Raw genomic sequence first — 6,576 nt, forward strand, 5'->3', positions numbered from 1 at the left:
TATATTATGCAATTCTACTACCAATCATGTCATATCCTATATCCACAACCATATCCTCCATCATATAATACCTATTTTCACATGCCCAATATCATATGTTATCTATTTTCACAAATGCATGTACATATGCACTATCATTGGTAATATGTGAATTCATGCATACTATCCTCAATAATCCCACACAAACTAACACCATTGTGCATCACATTGCTAACATTTACATCTAGGGTTCTCAAGCACCCAAATAATTTTCAAATAGTTTAATTCAACAAACAAACAATTAACATTACAATTATACAAATAAGATTTTTCCTTAGTTCTCTCAAACCTTTGAGAAGTCAAAAATTTACCCTCAAAATAACCACTTCCAAACTTCTTCCTAAGCTTGAATGATACCAAACAGGTTACTTTACAATCATATCATAAGGATAACATTATTACCCCCATTTTTGGTAGTTTCACCATTGTAACTCCACATTCTCCCCTTTATAAATATCATAAATTCACTACCCATCATACCTAATGAGCATACTAGATTTCAGTGACTCATAATGTCACTAATGAGCCATTAAATCACTATTAATAGCCATCAATAACTCCTAACAACCTTATTTTTTTTCCTAATTTTGGATAGTAATGGTCTCCAACCACTAATAACTCACAAAAATCATTAATGTGAGATTTAAATACTCTAAACAACCTTCATTATATCCATTTTAGCCAATGGGTTGGACCCATAACTCACATGGACCAAAATCATTTTCCCATCCTAAATCCTAACTTAACTCCTCCTAAAATGGAAGGAAAGGAATGAGCAAGACATAATATACTTACCTTAGGTGTTAGAAAGCTTCATAATATCATAAATACTCTCAAAGTATGTGCCCTAGGTGAGCAATCTCGTGCCTTTCGTTTTCTCCTTTTCTTCTCTCTAGTTTTTCACACAGACACGAATTGATGTAGCTAGAATTTCATGGTGCACGGCATAGAGAGGCTTAGCTCACATTGGTTGCCTTTGTGAGCCGCGGCGGACGTTCTTCACGTTGCAGCATGTGGCACAAATAACATTTCTTCACTTTTTCTTTCACTTTTGTTGCCTGAGTGGCATGACCTCACTTTGGACCTGCATTTAGGATTGAAATCATAATCAATTACACAATTTAAACCCATCTGGCCATACACCATATCAATAAACTTAATTCCCCTCATTAAGCTTAGTTTAATCAAGTTTAAATTTTCTAGGATGGGACAAATTACATCTTGAAAGACCCAAAATGCCTTATACTTTTTTTAACATCTTATTTTACAAAAAATATCTTATATTTTAATAGATGAAGCATTCTAATAGTGATGTTGGGAGATTAAATATGTGATTAATTCATTTGTAATAGTAAAAGAGACTTTCTCACATGATGACCATAGAAACTAGTTAAAATTGAACTAAGTGGTAGGCCTCTTGTCGTTTAAGCAAGTGATTAGGAGTTTTAATACTAATCTTTCATATATGTAGCAATTTAGTTGAAAGAATTTACATTTTAGCCTCATATTTGAAGAAAAAAAAGTTTTATCGTGGGTACTGGCCTACTCCTTATCACTAAATAATCATATTTTCAAGCTTAAACCAAATATTATTTCTCATTTAGAACATCAGGACAAGTTTTTCAAGCAAAACCACGTTTAAAGGAAAAATTCAATAAGCTAAAAGCCTTTGATTGAAAGCCATTTTAGTGTGTGTTTGGATTAACTCCCAACTAAGATTGGGATGGTCCAAACCTCAGTTAGAAAATAAAAAACTCATTATGTTGATTAAAATCTTGCTTGGGAAAGAAGAAAAGTAAACAGGCGTTAGAGTTTAGAAGAGCATTTTAACTGAAGCTGGGAGATGGAGCTTTTTCTTTCAACACGCGGTGATGATGTTTCAAACTTGAAAGGAGCAGTAACGTGTCACATTATTCTCTCTCCTCCCAGTCTTGCTACTTGTTTCTTTGCTTGTACATTTTAAATATATATTTTTTTAATATAACATGTAGTAATATGTATAGTAGAGAAATTGATTAATCTCAGTTTACTAACCTCAATTAAATTTTATTTTAATTATAAATTTTTTAATTTAAATACCACTTAGTTTGCAAGAGTAATTTTAGTTACAAAAAAGTTGGAGCCTATTTTTTTGACTTTTGAAAAGTACTTAACAACTTTTTAAAATCAACAGTTGTTTGGAAATTAAAATCCAAAACTCATTAAGAAAAAAATAATTCTAAAAGCACTTTACGAAAGACCAGCAGAATATTTGCTAAAAGTGATCTCCACTAGCTCTTGGAAAATGCAATTGCCAGCAAGGGTGGCATGATTGGGAAACGCTACGTTCAAAAGCACGTTTGGTCATAAGGGAAGGGAGGCGGGTGAATTAAAGAAGAGAGGCAGACAACAAACGGCTAAACGAGAAACAAGAAAAAGACTGAGAGATAGTAGCGTGGTAATATCATAAATTAAGTACATACTTAACTCCCTCATTAATACCCAAACCCGAATGTACATTTCAAAAGCTGTACCCAATCACATTGAGACAAAGCGCATTCACCAACTTTCTCAAAATATATTCACAATGCCATTTCATCTCATTATTCTTAGCTAAACACTCTCCTAGGAATTTTTTTTTTTTTCAAGTGCAAGACACTTTTAGAAAAGTAAAAAGTGGGCAAATCAAACCAATCAATAATTCAAATAATTTTTAATTTATTAAATCATGCCAAAATGCATGGCATAGTTTAAAAGGAGAATGCCAATCAGGACTTGGAAAAGTTTTAATTTCTTAAAAAAATTCAACAATTATTCAATATATTCATCTTACAACGTACCTCATTGATACTCTCAATAGTTTATTAAAAGATATGAATAATCATATTTAAGAATCATTGAAAAAAATATTCACAAATAAAAATTAATATGAAATAAATTATAAAATTTGTTGTTAATCTTTATTTATGATAACTTATTTGAGTAGTTTTTAAATATAATTCTCCCAGTTAACCAAACATGGAGATAAAGAGCGGGTTTCCTCATCAACCACCGGTCTGGGTTCAACAGGTTGTCAATCTAACCGGCCAGTCCGGTCCAGCACCATGCAGTAACACATGCACCACTCAAATGGTCGCACTTCTCTCTCCTCCTCGATTCGTCACAGGTTATGTTCACCGAATATGATGGGCAGCGAGAGAGTGTGGAAAAACAAGGAAACAAATACTGTGAACTTCTTTTGAGATGAGGCGCCTAGTTTCGGTCGACAACAGACAAAGGAACCGCCTCACCGCTTTGAGATGGATATATAATTAACAGGTGGCCGCCACTGTCTTTCTCCAATTTCCACTTCTTTCCTTATCTTCTTCTCTGGTTTCAGATCGATTGTATGTAAAACATGGAAAAGCGCATCATCTACGGATGGGTTATTGCAGTTACTTGCTTCTTCCTAGTACTGATGATGGTGACCCCAGAATTCCTCAGCCTCAAAACTACCACGATTTCGCTGACAAACGCCAATTCTTCGGTTAGCGCTTCATTATCCTCAGAGGGGCTATTGTTAATGAAATATTTGTTGCCTTTGTGTTTGCTGAATGGATTAATTCACATTAATGTGACATTGGGTGAACTGGTGGAGTAAATGTGTCTTAAGGTATTTATGTGAACTGAGTGGAAGCTCCTTCTTCTTGTTTTTTTTTTTAAATTTTTTTATTTTTTAATTGCTAGAAGGAAACATGTTATTGGTTCTTCGAACATCCTAATATCTCACTAACTATTGTGTGTTAATTCGAAAATGTGAATATTTGGCTGAAGTAATCGTATTTATAATATATACGCGAATTTAGCGCTTCTCTGATTGAATTAACCAAACTTGAAATATTTATCATCCTCACAGGGCAATTGCCTATTGGGACTTGTTTTACCTATTGTGTTTTCTAAATGGATTAATTCTCATATGTGATATTGTTTGAACCTAAAATACAAGGCTATTTTTTAAGATCTTCATGTGCATATGTCAATTTATGTGAACTGAGTTGAAGATTTTTTTTTTCCCGTTCTGTTTTTTTAAACGTCCGGAAAACGAACATGATAGTTTCTTTGAATATCCGATCACTTGACAACAAACTATTATGGGTTAATTAAAAAAATTGAAATTTAGCTCAAGTAGGCGTGTTTTTCAAGATATTTATGTGATTGAATTGATGTGAACTGGGTGTAATTTATTTAATTATTTTGAAAACAGCAATCATTTTACTTCTTTCAATAGCCTAATCACTTACCAAAAGAACCATCGACGGAAGAATCAGTATCAATATCAATTAGATTCAGAGAAGTTACAGTGAGTAGTCCTATTCATAAGTTGGTAAACGGTGCTCCTGCCTCTTAGGTTGTGCGCTAGCTTAATTTTGAATTTTCTTGCAATTACCGCAAGGGGCCCACTTCTAGTTATATAAGATGAAGTGGATCTGTTGCTTCACTAATATTCAGGAGTAATATAGTAGGACAAACGGCAATCAAGATTTCTAGACTATTCTTTCTTATTCCACTTTGTTTTGCAGTAAAATTTGAAATTGAAGGGATTGTTATGCTGGGTAGGCATTCCTAACGCAGCTGATGTGATGTCAAATTTCCCATACCTGGCTATTGGACTCATTGGGCTAGACTTTGCAATCATGGGAATTATTTCAAGATCAGGTATTCTATTTGTCACTGCCAATTTCTTGCATAGACATATATATGCTTTTTCATATGATTGTTTGTGACTTGTATTTGTGAATCATATTACGTATTTTGCCAAAAGCTCACAAGGTGAAAGAGGGGTTGGACGTCCTTTTATGTTGGCATGACTGGTGTTGCATTCGGCTCTTCATACTATCATCTCAAGCCAAACGATGATCGCTTGTGTGGGATAGATTGCCAGTGAGTTTTTTTCCCCTTTCTTTTTCAGATAAAACAGTTGAATCAGTAATTATATAGAAGTCTATTCCCTTAATCCCTTTTTTCCTATTTGAATTTTTCACTTGTTATTTACTCCTTAGCTGTCTACCGTTGCAATGACTGTTAGTGCTGTATCAGTCCTAGCAATATTCATCATTGAAAGGATTGAGAGAAGAAGGGAACCATGTCAATCATACCTTTAAACATGACCGGCATATTCAGCATTGTGTATTGGAGGTAAGCTTCTTTGCTTCTTTTTCTTTATATTCACGCTGGTTCTTTTGATATAATCCAATAACATCGATCGACTGTAGCATTTTTCAATGAATTCCTACTGTCAGTGAAGCTAGTTGTTGTACAGACATAACAACTATTTGCTATTTCTGTAGATTTAGTTGTCAAAGAGATGCAGAACATTCATTGAGTTATGAAATCAAGTAGTGGGTTTGAAGTTTGAACAATTTCCAAAGTTAAACTAGTAATTTTAATGTTGCAATAAGTCCTTTAAATGATTTCCATTTAAGGTGAAGAATTGCATCTCCAAGCACTTGAACATGCGCGAGGATTATCCTCAACCTCTTTTCTTAATGTAGGTTATATCAAGACCTTCGCCTTTATGGTCTGGTCCAATTTGTGCATGTATTGCCATTGCTCTCATTGCTCTTTTGGTGCCTCCAAGTACACGCATTCAGCTACTGGCTCTGGGCGGCAGGTCCGGGTTACACTCCACGTGCACATCCATGTCCACTTCGTTTTAAATACCAATCATGCTTAAATCATTTGATGCCATTGCAGGATTTTATCTTTTAGCTAGGTCGGAGAGGCTACTGATAGAGTGACTTTCAAATTGACTTTTCATACTGTGAGCGGCCACACAATCAAGCACTTGTCTGCTTTCATGGTTCCGTCTATCGACAGTCATGCTTGCAAAGAGGAACGTTGATGTCAAGGGTATTTCAATGCATGCATCATCTTAAATGGATTTGCTAATTTAGGAATTGATTTTTTTTTTCCTGAAACATGGCCTCAAATTGAATCGTTGTTTTGAAAGGGGAGGGGGGGATAAAAAACTCAAGAAGGAGAATGCACTGGCACCAACCTCAGGTGCCATGACAGGTTCCTTTCATAAAATCTTTCTAACGTGTCTGCTGGAAATTGAGATGCATATGTAGCATGAAAAAAAAAAAAGTAGTACCATTAATACGTAATCTTTAACAAGGCAGCTAGATATGAGTATTTGTTTTTCTTCTTTTGGGATTTCATAACAATTGTGGTTTTTTTTTTGATACTTTTCTCTGAGATACAGTATCAATGTATTTCATAGGTAGCTATGCCCATGTTCCATTCGTTTTTCCTGTTATTGATTTGCCTTTTACCATTAATCATAGCTTGTGAGATGTCACATGATTCAAGCTTTTAAAGTCATTTAATTTATGTCATACAACCTTGAGTTGCAAATTTGTTAGCATATACGAACTGCAAAGTATTGTAAAATATCATAACTTCTTTCTACTGCTTGAATTGATCGCCTGTGCTGTAGCATTAGTGACCCCCCTTTATCCTAGCCAAGAGCGCCAAGGCTTTTTTTTTTTTCCATAATAAAAAGTTTAAATGAGTTGG

At 34.4% G+C, this 6,576-nt stretch overlaps 1 pseudogene; it reads left to right on the plus strand.

Annotated features, from left to right (window-relative positions):
* Positions 1–3,204: 3,204 nt before the first annotated feature.
* On the plus strand, positions 3,205–4,995 carry LOC129285646 (uncharacterized; annotated as a pseudogene).
* The last annotated feature ends 1,581 nt before the right edge of the window (positions 4,996–6,576 follow it).

This window comes from Prosopis cineraria, unplaced genomic scaffold (assembly GCF_029017545.1).
Source record: "Prosopis cineraria cultivar Desert tree isolate PC_DT_omini unplaced genomic scaffold, ASM2901754v1 PC11, whole genome shotgun sequence".
In the NCBI taxonomy this organism is placed as follows: Eukaryota; Viridiplantae; Streptophyta; class Magnoliopsida; order Fabales; family Fabaceae; genus Prosopis; species Prosopis cineraria.